Below are 17,324 nucleotides of genomic sequence, written 5' to 3'. Positions count from 1 at the left end.
AAACTTTTGGTTGATTGGTTCTTTGATCGTTAAGTTTTAATTTTTTTGGGCGAAGTTAAATGCGAAGTTGACCATTGGTCAACTTTGAACAAAGTTGTTTTAAGTTAAATAATGGGCGAACTTACCAGATGGGCGAAGTTAGACGAAAGGCGAACTTACATGTGGGGCGAAGTTAAACTAACTTCGCCTCCTAGGTTTTCTGAAAACTATATAACTGGGATCTTGGTAAAATTTTGTCAAACCTTTAAACTTCTAAACCCTCGGCGAAGTTACTAGTTGAATCGAACCTCTCGTTTGTCAATTTTGTTCCATAAAACAGGTTGGTCCGATCGGAGAAACACATAATTCTTATTGTATGAGATTAATCGGTTTCTAAATTATCTTTTATGATCTTCTTCTTGTACCAAACCCTTCCCACAACGTCGGTCCGATTTGAATGCAATTTTCGGTGATATTAAGCTACTTAATACCTAAATCGCATTACCCTAGTCCTATTGCTTCTATCGGATCGGCCATTTGTTGCTATAACTGGGTGTGAATCTTGTGCCGATTCGTATGGCGAAGTTAGGGTTTCAGGAGAAGTTGTTACAACTTGGCCAGTCATTTAACATCGCCTAAGCTATAACTTCTCCTATACCATGCAGGGCGAAGTTGTAGCCTACTGATGCACAGATCTAACTTGGCTCGTTTGTTTTACAGAGATGGCTGCTGTGGCAGGTGCTGGTGGAACTGGTGGTGACGAAGGCGGAGGTGATAAGAGACAATTTTTTCCGGGTCACAATATGTATATCACCTTTGATCCGGATGCTCGAGGAATTGACGATTACCGTGAGATAATTTCGTTTCTCATACGTTCACACATCTTCCATGCTATTACTACTACTCTTCCGATCTCACTACCGAACATTGAAGATTTCTGTAATACGGTTGAGTATGACTGTCGTGTTGATCCACCTGTGATGCGTTCTACAGTTGACAATCAAGTGGTACAATTCTCGGCTGATCAAATAAGGGTAGCTTTACAGTTTGGGGTTGAGACTACCAATGACCCCACTGACTTTTCGGCCACTTTCCGAAATGGTGCTTTTGTTCGTATGGGGTACTCGGGTCATTTGGAAGATACTCAGAGACAAAAGGGGTTTTTGTTAGATCAGTGGAGGTTTCTAATGCATGTGATGATTGTGTTCATGTCCGGTCGCAAAGCTGGTACGGATGGTACGGGGGCGAAGATGCAATCGGCTATGACTGCTTTAACCTACAACAAGCCTTATAGCTTTAGCCAGATGATTTTTTATGAGATTGATCGTCAGAGACGTGCTGTTGCACGGGAGAGATTTTTGATGTATCCGAGATTCCTACAGATGATTCTGAATCATGTAGCTCCTAATCTGCCACAACGACGTACTATTTCGTATGTGGAAAGTGTGTCTAAGAGAATCTTTGCGCAATGTAAGTCATCAAGTGCTCGTAGCAGACCTGAACTTCGTCCGATGCACACCGCCTTGTTTGGTTATTTAGTGAACCCTGCATATGTTACTCCTCCGGAAGATGAGTTTATGGATCCGCCACCGCAACAGGCTAATATCCCTCAACCACCACCCGTGGTACTGCAAGCACCGCCTGCTGATCCTGTTGCAGCTCTAGAAGAACAGGTTGATCTTGAAGCTGCCTTTGGAGGACAAGGGTTCTTTGATATGGAACGGATTAATCCAGCTGCTAAATTTCAAGCCTCAGTAGCTGAGGTGTCTGGTGTGAATATTTCCATGGTCGCTACATCTATGGCGGATTCTGAGAGAACTGACTCTGACTCCTCCACTGACGACATCGTTGAAGCACAAAAAATACTTGCCAGACAAGAAAGAATTCATGGCAAGAGAAAGAAAGACTTAGATGATAATGAATCAGATTATGAGGAGGATCTATATCGTCTGGTACGACGATCAAAGAAGGAAAGGGTTGGTGAAAGTTCTAGAGTTGGTGAAAGTTCGAGGGTTGTTCGTTTTTCCCCACCATTGTTATTCGGTATGACTATGTTACCTGCGACTTCAACTGTCACACTGCCGATAACCTCAAGTGTTCCTTTGATGACCACATCGTCATCATTTGGTATTCCTCCAACCACGTTTCAGTTTGCAGCACCGGAGATTGTTTCATTACCGCCTCCAACTCTCACTGCATCAGAGGTGGTTGTGCGATTTGTTGAATCCACGCTGGTAGCAACTGCTGGGTTACCTATCTCAATACCACTCACGGTCACTATTCAGTCTACTTCTGATATTCCCGTGACTTTGGGAATTCCACCGCCGTATGCTCAAGATGTTTCTCATATGCGGTTTGATTTTGACGCTACCCTGTCTGACTCCGAGAGGATTGCAGCTCTTAAACGGGTAGTTGCTGAGCAGTCGCGGATAAATCTCATTCAGACCCAAGCTATTCAACGGCTTGTGGCTGAGAATCAGCTTCAGTATTCTCTTCTGATCGAACACGGTATACTCTTTGATGTTCTTAAGAAGTTCTTAGCATCTTAGGGGGAGACAAGTTGTAAGTGTGATGAATTGAGGACAAAGAAGAGGCAAGACAGAGACGATGATCCCAATGCATCGAAAGATGCAGGTGGTGAGTTGCTAAGAACTGAACAGAATCTTGGGACTTCCACATCTCAGTGGGAGTCTGCTGGTCCGTCAAGCAGTACAGGTGGTGACACAGTGGTGGTTGTAGACGATGAGGAAGTGTTGGGAGATGATGAGTCAGTTGATGATGTCTTAATGGCTGATGAGATTGAAAAGATTGGGGAACAGATAGAGATTGACAGTGAGTTGGAAGAAGGAGAGATAGTTGATGATGGTGTAGAGCATGATATTCCAAGTATTGAAGAGGTAAAGCTGGGTCAAGGAGAGAGTGTGTCGGATGAGTCAGAATGGGAAGAACAGCCTAGATGGAAAGAATGATGTGCTCAATGGTTTTTCAAGACAAAGAAGCTTGCGGTACCAACGATATTCAATAAAAGTTACAATATCTAGGGCTATGCTGAGTCAAAGAAAGGTATCATTTGCTGGTTGTATGATGAAAAGTTGAAGTTGTTTGTGATAAAGCGTTATGATGGGATTCAGTATTTTAAGAAGGCATTGAGATCGCTCAACACCTTTCCTGAGTGTGAGGTGAAAGATTTGGCTCATTTGAGGTTGATTAATAGAAGTGATGACAACTTTGCGAGTGGGTTGGAAAGATTGTGTGGAAAGAAAGTGTGAAAGAGAAAAGGTTTGAGTTGTTGAAGCCACATAAAGGGAAGTTGGTCGAAGACAAGGAACGAGGCATGAGGGCTGATGGTAAGCCTTGGATGGTGATGAAATACAAGCCGATTCGGTGTTTGAAGGAGGTTCCGATGAAGATGATGCCCAAAGATGTGTTGAAGTATCTCAAGTGGTGGTACGTTGACTGCCAGACTGCTGAAGCTGTTCTGGAAGATGAGGATGAATAGGAGATCCTGAGAGTGTATGATCCCATGCACTTGGTTAATTTGTCTCAAGCTGATTTGCAGGTATTTAATGATAAGAAGATTTTCTATATTCCTGCGTGGAAGGATGAAGCTAAGAAGTACCAGAGGGTGGTCCCTATTTGTGTAAGACAGGGCGTTCATGCTTGAAGACGATTGGTACGAGATTTTTGGATTACGAGACACGAGAAAGAAGATAGAGATATGAAGCTACTGCCAAGGGGGAGTCTGTTGGTGCATTATGCCAGTAGTTCAGTATCTCGTGTTTATTTGTGTCTGTAATCGTTTAAACTGTTTGTTTTGTGTTGAACGTGTTATTATATGTTCGCCCTTGTTTAAGCGAACTTGAAGTCAGCGAAGTTAAGAAAACTTCGCCTAGTATGTTAGGAGAAGTTGTCGAGTTATATAAACTCATAACTTCGGCTTGTTTGATTGACTTTTGAACGATTGGTTTTATGATTCTCTGAATCATGTGTTTGTTATTGCAATATATCAAGTTTCATCTTATATTCTCTTGTGTTTGCTTATATTTAACGTATTAATCGTCTCGACACTCGTATCATATACGTGGGGATTCCGCACCCTCGTGTTACGAGATACTCCTGTGTAGATCTGGCTGGGAACCTACAAAGTAAATGTTTCCTATGCTTGGATTGAAGCTTGAGTATTGTTTTATGATACCCAATTCGTTAAGATCGATGGCTCTGATACCAACTTGTCACACCCCCATCTCGGGCCTAGGAGTGTGACCAATAGTTGGTAACATGTTTGTAAATAAATCAGAGTTACGGTTATTAGCGGAAGACTTATAAAAACTTAAGGATCGATATTATAAATATTTACAATACAAAAGACGAGACAAAAGTCTCGTTTAAGTTTACTTGTTATAAGTTTTACAAAGCCACCATATTTTAATATTTACATAAAATTATCCAAGCCATCGGATTCTTAAGCTCTTCGTCTTTCAAGCTCTAATCTTGGTTACTTGCAAAATGTTAATAAAATACGTCAGCAACGAATGCTGGTGAATATGCTGACGCTAAAAATATTTTCTTTACTTAATCACCCATCGAGACCACGTAAGTCTCGGCCCATCTTGGCTTAGAAATAATCAAGTTAAACAATCATCATAAAATCGAGTCTCTACACTAGGTCACCTCAGCAAACACCGCAGCGTTTCGGCATAACTTAGGTACCATAAATATACACATGGTCAGTCTCACTCGGACGTAACTTAGGTCCGGCCCATCGTGGCTGGAGGTCGTGACCAAGCGTGGTGCGATGTGCCCACCGCATTCCACATATGTAAGGATCCAGAAAAACGTATACCACAGCCTGAGGGCTAGGCTTATACTCTAATTTACAATGTTTTTAGAGACACGTAGCCTCATGTAAAGTTTTACACATAACACGTTTGATTATTTGAAAACAAGTTTGTAAAAGTGGGGCATATTCACCTTTCAAATGGGATCGGCTTCCAACACCGTCGGTTGAGTCTTTCTTGCTATCTCGCACCTATAGTACGAGTATAACCTTTGTTAATCGGATACACGATCCGGCTTAAGACCTTTAGTCTTATTATCTCGATGAACCTTTAGTTCATTATCTTTTTTTACTTTAAAACCTTTAGTTAAAAAGTAATCTTTATAAACCTTTAGTTTATTTATAAAAATCCTACGTTTCTTCTTCTTTAAGAAACGTACTTCTTTCTTTATTATTTAAGGATACTTATTATACTTTAACAATATATTTTATAACAAAGAATATTCATATACATATATACTCGCATATATATATATTTCATTTTTCTTTCTTTATTTTCTTTGTTATATATTTATTTGTTTATCGAGAATAACTTCGATTTTGGCGTATTAAGCCCTTATTTTACTATTATTTTATTCGGGCATTATGCCTACCTTTGTCGGCTCAATAAACCCTATTCACTCAGGCAGCACTTCGACTCTATTTCTTTATTAACGCCCAGTTGATCAACCCTTTGCTTGGATACTCGAATCGAACACCAACATTTCTCGGCACGCTCTACGAGATGATCGTCTGGACGTCAGGCCAGCACCTCCTTCTTGATTAGAATGTCGTTGTGGAGTGGTACGGTTGTCGAGGTAATAGGCACGGAATACGAGTAATCGGGCACGTTTTACGAGAAATTTTTAGAGAGAGAGTGGATATTCTAGAGAGAGTTGAGAGCTGAGTTTGGAATGGATTGAATGAGACCCCATGACCGCTATTTATAGACTCGATTTTGGATCACATCGCGTTACAAGATGGGCTCCTTGGCTAACCTATCACGTATCGCGATATAGGTTAGCTGAGTCACTGCGTAGACCTGCCACGTGGTGACACGTGGCAGGCGCCGCGCCACGTGGCGACACGTGGCTGACGTGTTGCCACGTGATGACACGTGGCGGCAGACGTTGCCACCGTGTGCCACGTGGCACACGGGTCACTTGTGTCAGACGACCCTATCGCGGTAGCGATGGGTGTCTCCTCTGATCCATCGCGTATCGCGATAGGTCAGGAAATCAGAATTTTCATATTTAGCCCTTGCAGTTTGGAAATTGATAGTTTTGGTCCCCTGACTTTGGATATTTGACATTTTTGGCTCGAAATTTACGTGATGTTACATCAGACGATATTGACCAGACTATAACTACCATATCTATAAACATTTGATTACACTGACTTCGTTATATTATTACCCCCCCTTTTAATCTAACAGGTGGGGGACGCACACATAGCATGATTCAAAAATATTTAAAGAGGGGTCTTGGTAAGCTTTTCATAAATATGTCAGCAACCCAGAGATGGGTAGAATTTAGATACCTTTGAATCATGTTATCCCTTCATAAACATGTATTGTAAGTGATTACGGACTTTGGTTGTTTACTATATAATCATATTATTAATTTAGCAATACGAATGATGCCATGTCATTTCGTCACTGGGGTTTCTGAGAAGTGTGGTTAAATTTTATATGATTTTTTTTCGAACACTACAGTTCGCATCTGATTGATCCTGTTCGTAAGCTTGGAAGACAACTTTTTGAATCTGTTGCATGTGTGTGCAAAAACTTGTACCTTTTTTGTGTTTTCTGTTTATTATTTAACAAATATTATACAATGCAATACACGTTTTTATGATAAGATATTATTATTAATCATATATTACATTTCTTTTTTGTGTTTAATCTTATAATTAGCATCATATTCAAATTACGTTTTTTTCGTCATTCCTAGATTTCTTTTCATATACACAATTCGTGTACATATGTAATGAAACCGTCAACTTCATATCGACTAAATCATATACAATTGACGTAGGGGCTACAAATGGATGAATTAACGTACTAAACGTACACTCATATGTGCCATACAAACTACTAAGGCTATTTTTGGAGGGTCAAAATAATATGTTTAAAACCGAGAATGGGTTGACAGGCATATACACAACAAATTTGAATCCAACATATTATATATCAACTTGATAACTACTTAATCATGCAACATTGATGAGAACTGTAGCACTTTAAATTATTATAACCAACAATAGTGTGGTCATATCTCATACCCGTTGTGAAGCGTGTGCTCTCCCTTTTTTCGGTTATTATTTTAAACATGCACATTATTGATCAAGCTAAATCCTCTTTAAATGATATTTTTTAGGTTTGTTTTTCTTTACTTTGGTTAATTGAGATGTGGAGTATTGACATCTAATAAAATCCATGGCCCCGAGGCTATTGTGCTTTTGCAAATAACACACTAGGTAACTAAATCTTAATCCTTTTTTAAATTCTTTCTAACTATTAATGTGGTGTGATTAGTCTAGCTAAATCCTTTGAGGTTTGTTTTTGTTTATTTTGGCTAATTGAGATGTCGAGTATTGACATCTAATAACATCAATGGTATATAGTATTGTTAACATCTTTAGTGTGCAATATTGACTTATAATTGATTATCACTATTTCCTTTGAAGTTTGAAACTACAGAGAAATAGTTGTGCCGACTATTTAGTCCATTTGTTTTGGTAATTTTTCTTAAATTTTACATTATTTTATAAAATTGTAGATAAAAATACAAAAAAACAAAACTGAACCACCACCACCATCTACAAGTTTTTGCTTATGTGGAAAATACCTTATTAAAAATAAAGAAAAACTAAACAAGCACCACCACCATCTACACAACCACCACTTTTGGTCTCTATCGCCACCACTGCCCGCCTCACTACTTTCACCACCAGCAGCAGGCTCCACCGTCTCTGTCACTGACGGTCACATTCGAATCAATTTAATAGTTTAGATATGACCTTTGTTTTAGATGTAAGATGGTGTATCAAGGTAATGATTAAATTGTTGTTTGTTATTGTTGCAGATTGTGATGGATGGTTGGATAACGATGAATGAGTTAATTGCTTGTCAAAATCCCAAATTCAAATGAGGTTGTCGCCACCACCGCGTTTTTCTGTCGAGTCAGCCATTGATGATGGAGCAACGATGTGAGGTAATAAACATTGCATTCTACTAATTTCTTTATTCCGATCAAAAGCCTTATGCAAATGTATTCAAATTATAAATAAGAAAATTGAAGTTTGGCAAAGTAAATTGGGTTGCTTTAGGGTTTGGTGTTGACGTAGTTGCTTACAGTAGTAGTGGTGGTGGTGAAGGCTAGTGGTGATGGTGAAGGTTGTGGAGGCTTGTGGTGGTGATGAAGGCAGTGGCAGAAACCGGCGGTGGTGGAGACCGGTGTGGTGGTATAGACGGTGGTGATGGAATGCTTGTGGTTTTGTAGTAATGTGTGTATATTATTTGTTGTTTTGTTAGTTTTTTTAATAAGGTATTTTCCACATAGCATGTCACATTAACAAAAACTTGTAACATCAACAAAAAAACTAATGGATTTAGGGTCCGTTAAGTTCGAGAGTGACAGAAGAAAATAAATTACAAATTAGGAGTTATGGGAGACAAATCCTTAGTTGGGAGTGTTATCGTTCAATGAGTGAAAGTTAAGAGTATTAAAAATCAATATCCCATATATTAGTGATTAAAGGTTAACGGTTCAATGATGATATGAACTTAATCCTAAATGTTGATAAACGCAAATGAATTGATTGATAAGAAAAGGGAATCCCAGAAAAACAACTGTTTAATCAGTTTAAATAAACCAGATTAACCGATTTATTAATTCTAAACACAATTCAATCATAGATATAAATCACAAAAACAAATAGTTAATACAAACCCTACACCTGAAGCGGTCACAAGTGGTTTCGTCTTGCCTCTGCATCTTTGTTATCTTGATTCTTGGTTGGAATGATGATTTGGTGATTGAGAGGTGTTAAGATGGTGAAGAATTGCCCCAAAATTGTCCTTGGTGGATATGGTATGAAGGATATTCGACCTAGGTTTTAACCGGGCTTTTATGTGGAAAAAAAACCCCAAAAAAACGGACTTTTGCGTCTAGGCCCACTGTAAGCTACGGCCAAGCCACCATAGATTAAGGTGGACCATACCCTTACGAGGGTTAGTTTTTTCCTTAGGGTAAAGTTACGAGCATCTTTCCAAAACCTCCATCATAAGATACGGTGGAGCCATCGTGGCTTACGATGGACTCAACACCAAAATCTTCAATTTTCATTTTGTTGATTCCCGTTCGCCATTTCGACAACCCCCCGCTTCCTTTTATGCATAACTCGATTCCTCATCATCCTAAATGCTCCAAATTAATGTTTTTAAGCTCCAAACACTTGTAATCATAAAACTAAACAAAGTAACTGTGTTCGATAGATATAACCAACTAAAACACACAATTTTAAACACTAAAAGCACATTCTTTAACCCACTCATCAATATAGAATAGATGTCGATATATATATATATATATATATATAATATTAATAAAAAATAACACCAATAATAATAATAATAATAATAATGGTAACAGTACTAATAACCATAATGATAATGATAGTAATTTCAATGATAATAAGTATAATAGCACTAATAATTAATAAAAGTCATAGTAATAATTATAAGGGAAAAGTTACAATAAAAAGGGAGACAAAAATGAGAAGTATGAAAAGTATTTGTGGCAAAAAAAAAAACCCCTAAAAAATGATAATAAAAAAATCATAACTGATATATATAAAACATGAAAAAATTTAAAAACTAAAATGCCCCCCCCCCCTCCCCGGTGTTAAAAAAAACGACAAAATGACACAATAATGAAAATAAATAAACACAATGATAAATAAAAAAAGATACAATATATCACAAAATATAACACAATGTCGAAAAAAATATAACATGATGTTGAGTAATATAACACAATATCAAGAAAAAAAGACATAATGTCAAGGAAAAAAATACACGATCAATGACAGATAAAAAGACAGAATAAATTTTTTTCTCAACATTGTACCTTTTTTGTTTTTGTTTTGAGAACAAGAAAAAAAATGAAAACATTTTTATCTTTTTTTGTTTTTTTATTAAATTTTGAGTTTTGATTTTTTTAATTAATTTTTTATTTTTTTATACTACGAATTATTCTTATCCTTCTCATTTTTATTTAATTTTGTAGAATAATCTGACCTATAATAATACTAGTAATGAAAATAATAGGTATAATAACAATAATAATTATAACGACACCAAAAATAATAATAATAAGGAGTATTGGTTTTCAATACTCCCAACTTTCACATGTTTGATGATACCACTCCCAACTTTCGATTTGTTATCCACTACTTCCAACTTTCAACTTATTTTCTTTCACCCCTCCCGAACTTAACAGTTCATAACCCAGTTAGTGTTTTTGTTGAGGTGACATGTTTTGCTGACGTGGCATGCATTGGTGGCGTTTTTATTATGAAAATCTGGTCCCACATCACAACTTCATTATTAAAAATTAAGAAGTCTAAAATAAAAACAAAATATAATATAATATATCAAGACTCTCTCTCTAACTCTTCCCAACTCAAATCCACTAGCCTTTACCACCACCACAACTACCCACCATTCCCCATAAATTTCCAGTCACAAACTTTTACCTCTCTTCTAGCACGTTAGGTTAACTTCCACCACCATGAAATCGCTACCTCCACTCAATGAATCACCACCAATATGTAGTTCTGATTACCACTATGCACCCCAGTATGAACCTCAACATCACCTCCAGCGGCCCCACCACAACGCATCTCATCCTTCAATCGTTTTCCACCACAAGTGTCTCCACAAGATCTAGGTTTCAACACCGGAAAAAGGAGGTATATGATAACCTGCAACCAAATGAAATAGATAGATCGAGAGAGAGAGAGAGATACCATGGATGAAGTCAACTTCTCTGTTTATGGTTGTTGATTGAAGCCCGACTGTTGAGTGAAGCCCTAATTGGAAATTCGAGGGTGAGGCTCCCGATGCAAAGTTTTTTTTGACGTCCAGATTTGGGGGGATTATGATTCTAGGCTCATCTTGAGTAGAGATGGTGGTTATGAGGCAGATATGGTGGTCGGTGGAAGAAGGGGATGAGTATATGATGATTTCTGGATTTTAGGGTTGATAGGAGGGGATGAATATATGATGATTTCTGGATTTTAGCGTTGATGAGGTAGGTGGAAAGTGGGTTAGGTATAATGGATTAAGAAAAGAGTAAAAAAAATGCCACCTATTCATGCCAAGTCATCAAAAAATGCCAAGTCAGCAAGAAAAACTAACGGAGTTAGGGTCCATTAAGTTCGAGAGTGCCATAAACAAATAAGGTGAAAGTTGGGAGTGATGGGTAACAAATTGAAAGTTGGGAGTTATATCAACCAACGGGTGAAAGTTGAGAGTATTAAAAACCAATATCCCTAATAATAATAATAATAATAATAATAATAATAATAATAATAATAATAATAATAATAATAATAATAATAATAATAATTCGAGAGACCACTTGTGTTGAAAAATAACTTCTATTTATAGATTATATACTATTCTTCAATAGACCAATTCAGGAAAAAATGACATCATTTCATAAGGTAGTAGATGTGAAAGACGGTCTAGCCACTATTCTTGCCATTGGTACAACAACTCCTCCCCATTGTTACAATCAGGCTGATTATGCTGATTACTATTTGCGTGTTATAAACAGTGAGCATATGATTGATCTTAAGAATAAGTTTAAACTCATTTGTAAGTATTAATTTCATTCTCTTTCACTTAAGTTATGTACGATATAACAACTGGCAGAAAGAGTAATTTAAAATGTAACTTTCACGTAAGATCAATGTCATATGATTAATATGAATTTTGTTAAAAAAGATATTTGCATTATTATTCACTTACAAATGTCATCAATTGCGTATTTATCAAGCCCAAATATAACTGCATATATACCTTTACATGTTTACTTATTTTGATTTATTTGAATAAAAATAAATTATAATGACTATTTTATTTTTACTCTTATTAAAATGTTTTTCTTAATGTTTAATTAATGATTATTTGTTATTATCTTTTATTAGCATTTTCACCAAGTTAGGGTCGTGAGTGAGCCAGGGCAGGGTGGGCTCGAGCTCAAAATTAAACGAGTTGGCTTAGTTTGATTACTTTTACGTGCTGAAAATGTGAGCTAGAGCTCGGCTCGTAAACAACATGGGCGGCTGTTTAAGTTTTTTTTTCTATTTCTTTTTGCATATTGATGTGAAAAAAATTAAAAATTTGCAACATACGTACCAAGTTCAACGCATAACCACCATTTAAAATAGTAAATAGAATTAGTAAATAAGGTTTGGATCAAATACAAATGAAATTAACATGCTAATTGTGAGAATCAATTAGAGTAATTATATATACAAGTAGAGTCATTGTGTAATTATATTATAGAGTAATTACTATGATGTAATTACATAATTACTTTACTCATATATATAATTACTATACTTGATTTTCACAATTAACATGTTAATTTCATTTGTATGCTAACTTTCAGTTTTGTAAATGAAGCAAAGTTGTATTTTAAAACAACACGTCATAGTAATAAGTTAAATTCTTGAAAACAAATGAACTTAAAAGAGTAAGTCACTATCACCAATTCAACATCTTGAATATAGCAGCACATACGAATTACCCTAAAAGTATTAAAACAAATGTTTAGATTGACTAGAATGTTTTTCAACAAAGTGTTTAAATCAAAGGCTTCCACTAAATGTTTGCAATCTGTTAGCAATCGCCAATGCAATCTTTAAATGCGGCTAATTTGACCCGTTTAGATAAATAAAACTAACAAACAGATTATCTAAATACAACTAAATGTTGGTCCAGTGTTACAAACCAATTACTTATACTACAGACCAATTATCTATACAACAAATTAACCAGCATATTTGCAAAGCTACATATGTTTGCTGCCCTTTAATTACACATTTTTTTCAAAGCTACAATCTGCTTTGCAAATCGGCACTTTGATATGCGGATATTTGGTTTGAATATGAATAACAATATGTCGAATTTTGCGTTTGTGTAAACTGGAGTTAAGCTCACAAGAAAATGTTGTGCAAGAAAATACATAAACAAATCTCAAGTAGTTATACAATTGACTACATATATATTATAGAATATAATTCAACATTTTAGTTTACAATCTCAACAACACAAATCACAAAGGTACGAAAGGAAACCGGAACCCGTACATCTGTGGACCATAAAGCAATGAAACAACTGATATTTCTTTGTCCTCTATAATAATATTTAATAAAATCTAGTTCGATTTCTTTTCTATATTCAATGTAAATTTTAATGAAAACAAACTTGTAGGTGACAAAACAATGATAAAGAAGCGATTCATGGTCCTGACAGAAGAGTTTCTAAAAGATAACCCAAACATGTGCAAGTACTCTAGTCCATCCTTGAATACTCGCCAAGACTTGTTAATCACTGAAGTCCCAAAGCTCGGTAAGGAAGCCGCGACAAAAGCCATCAAGGAATGGGGCCTCCCAACATCTGACATCACCCATCTCATCTTTTGCACCACCTCAGGAATCGACATGCCCAGTGCTGACTATCAACTCACCAAGCTACTCGGTCTCTCCCCTTTGGTCAAGCGGCTCATGATGTACCAACAAGGTTGCTCGGCTGGGGGCATGGTCTTTCGTCTCGCCATGACCTTGCTGAAAACAATAGGGGCTCTCGTGTCCTTGTTGTCTGCTCAGAGATCACTGCTACTATCTTTCGTGGACCCAATGAAAACCACGTTGATTCTTTGGTCGGCCAAGCACTTTTTGGGGATGAGGCTGCAGCACTGATCGTGGGTTCATATCCAGATTTGGCGGTCGAACATCCCTTGTTTGAGATTGTTTCAACAAATCAAACAATAATACCTGACACGGAGATGGCAATGCACTTGCACTTGAGGGAGGATGGTCTCCAAATGCACTTGGATAGGGATGTACCCGAGATGATCTCCGAGAATATAGAGAATGTACTAACGAAAGCGCTTGCACCACTAGGTCTACACGACTGGAACTCAATGTTTTGGATCGTTCACCCCGGTGGTAGACGCATACTAGATCAGGTGGAGCGGAAACTTAACCTCAATAAACAGAAGTTGAGGGCTAGCAGGCACGTGCTAAGTGAATATGGAAACTTGACTAGTACTTGTGTGTTGTTCATCATTAATGAGATGAGAAACAAATCCTTGGAGGATGGAAAGAGTACCACCGGTGAAGGTTTAGATTGGGGTGTTCTGTTTGGATTTGGACCGGGCTTGACAGTTGAAACTGTTGTTTTGCATAGCAAACCTTCTCTTGCTATGCAAAAGTGATAGTTGAAATGGTGCGCATAATAACAACTTTTGCATCCATCTTTGATAATAAATATTTAATAACTAAGGGTTGATTTAAGAATGTTTTTTTTTCCAAGTTTCTCTGAGTTCAAGTGTATTGAATTTGTGTTTGAGTTCAAGTGTATTGATAATAAATTAATAAGGGTTGATTTAAGAATGTTTTTTTTAATATTCTAATAAACAATGTAAATATCGACCATTTGTGTACTTTTAAAAACTAAATTAACCTTTTTTTTTAAAAAAAAATCATGCATTCAATCTCTAATAGTAAAGTAATGTAACATTGACCATCAAACAAACATACATTTTTAATATTCGGATTTGCCCACGATTATATTTTACTAGTTTTTATCCTCTGTATTGCGAGAGTTGTTTTATATCATTCGTTTTTATATATTTGAATTTTAATTTTATTTATTGTTATGATGTTATCATCATAATAAAGATTGTAATAAATGATCAACGTTTTGAGATTCAGATCAAGGTATGAATTGGTGATGAGGTGGTTGTTATGGCGGATTTTTGCTGGGAGGAAGAAGGTGAATCGTGTGAAGAACTCCATGTTGCATGTTGAAGCCTTATCACAAATTGACGTGGAAGCAATGGACAAGTGGTGTTTACTCCTTTGCTGCAAGGATCTTCACACAAAGGTGAAAGAGGGCGGTAAGCGGCTGTTGAGCGATATTCATGCCTCATAATCTTGTTTGTTCAAATATTTAACACACAATTGAGACTAATCAAGATTTTTTTTTTCTTTTAAGTAAAACGAATATAAATAAAATTTTCATACATTTATGTATGTTCATTCATGTGAAACCGTTATATTATTCGTTTATAATATTTATATATATTTTTTAGATTTTAATTTTATTTATTATAAGGAAGTTAATAATATAATTAGAATTTGATAATGAAATAGTTTCATAAATAAATTAGATTTTATATAACCCGGTTACGGAGTTGTTTTATATTATTCGTTTATAATATTTATATATTTTTTGGATTTTAATTTTATTTATTGTACAGAAGTTAATAATATAGTTAGGGTTTGATGATAAAAAGGTTTCACAAATAAATGAGATGTTATAACCTGATTTAAAAACTATCTGGGTTTGGTGAAACCCAAGAACCGTTTATTTTTTTTTTTGTAATATAAAATTGTTTCTTAATTATAAATAATATATTTAAAAAAATACAAAATCATATATTAATTTTTTGTATATTCCTATTTTATACGATTTTCACATCAGATATTTGGTGAAATTAATTTTAAATTTAATGAGATGTTATAGCCCGTTTAAGGAATATTTGGGTTTGGTGAGGCCTATAACCGTGAATTCGAGTCAAATGCATGAGAAATATGTATGGAGAAACCAGATAGCTTTTAAAGGTTTCGTTTATATATATTATATAGATATAGATTTCTCATCTACATATTCTAATAAAAGAAAATAATTTAGGATACATGTCACTTGGAGGTTCATTCCAAGCCAAAATTTCTCACTCTAACTATTTTTCTAGTTTTAGTGAAAGATATTTATGTCAATGTAATCAAAACTTATCAATCCATTCTTTAATCAAATATATTATAACCTAACTTATATGGATTAAAAATATGCGGATATTTATGTCAATATAATCAGAATGTTTATATCTTTAATGAATTAGATCTAACTTTTTATTTATATTAAATCAAATTTATACACTTTAAGTGTAGGAGATGAATGTGGTAAAAGTCAATAAACAATATTTATAGGTATAAGATGATAAAGATAATACGAAATTATAAATGAATAACAATTTTATTCTTACATATTCATTCAACCACTATGGATCCATGTGTAACATCCTTGGCAAACACAACATCGTCCCACTCTTAAGTGTGCTCAGCTGGAAGTAGTAGCAGGAGGGGTGACCTTCCGGGAAGTCTCCACCTGTGCAACCAAAAACAAATCCGAAAAACAAATCCGTGAGCTCTTCGTGGGCAGAGCGGACAATATTGGTAGTGAGAGGGGCCGGATGTTACACTATGAACACATGAGTTTTAATCCATTTATTTCGAAAACAATTTTGAATCATAATAAAGATTTCAAGAAATGACAGATTTATTCACTCTATCAATAACCGAGCCGAATCTGGTGTATCATAAGAGATTTGTCTTTTCTATTGATTCATATGGATTGGATCCAAAACAATTCTTGAATGGGATATTCAATTCCATGTATGAATGGAATATAACATCTTTATTGGTTTTATTGGTTATATTTCATATTTTTTATAAATGGTTTTATTGGTTATATTTCATATTTTTTATAAAGAGAATGCAAAAACGTGTTTTATATATGCTAATGTTATATATAATGTTATTTTTTTATGTCAGGATAATGAAGCGTTTATCATCTTTTGTTATAATTCTCTATTCCATTAAAAAAAATATAAGTACAACTTATAAAATCACTAGTACATCATTTTCGTGATTATAACGAAATTGCGTGAGAATACATCACGTATTCGTATGAATGTACAATTAGAAAATATAATTTGAACTTATAAAATCATTTAATTTGATAAAATATAGTTTTTTTTAATTTAATCATTTAATTTATGTAGTTTAGTTGTATATCTTTTAAACATCTCGTACATCACACGGGTTCTAAAACTAGTTTTTATAATTTACAGGACATCCGTCAAAATTTGTATTTGGATTTGAATCCATTTACCCGATGCATTTTGTAATTTGGATCTTTGTTGATTAATAAAGCGGATAATTTATTATGTATTTATGCTTGTTATGTTTAGATATTATGAAATTGTTTATAGGTTGAATTTTATGTATTTCTAACTATTATTGCATTTAAAACAAACTCCAAGGGCCAAAAACATCGTGACAGCACCAGAGGTGCCTGTCGCGCAGTGCGACGAAGCCACACCTGGCCCGTCGTGATGCGCGACCAAGCGTGCTGTTACGATTTTTGGTTCCGAAACGAACATTC

General features: G+C 35.4%; 1 pseudogene; it reads left to right on the top strand.

Moving 5' to 3' along the window:
• The first annotated feature begins 11,509 nt into the window (after positions 1 to 11,509).
• On the top strand, positions 11,510 to 14,310 carry LOC143580932 (2-pyrone synthase pseudogene; annotated as a pseudogene).
• The last annotated feature ends 3,014 nt before the right edge of the window (positions 14,311 to 17,324 follow it).

The sequence above is a fragment of the Bidens hawaiensis genome, unplaced genomic scaffold (assembly GCF_021521415.1).
Source record: "Bidens hawaiensis isolate Kalapana, Puna unplaced genomic scaffold, B.hawaiensis_p1.1 tig00030767_1, whole genome shotgun sequence".
Lineage (NCBI taxonomy): Eukaryota > Viridiplantae > Streptophyta > Magnoliopsida > Asterales > Asteraceae > Bidens > Bidens hawaiensis.
The sequence above is the reverse complement of the archived record's forward strand: the minus strand, read 5'-3'. Positions and strand labels throughout refer to the sequence as shown.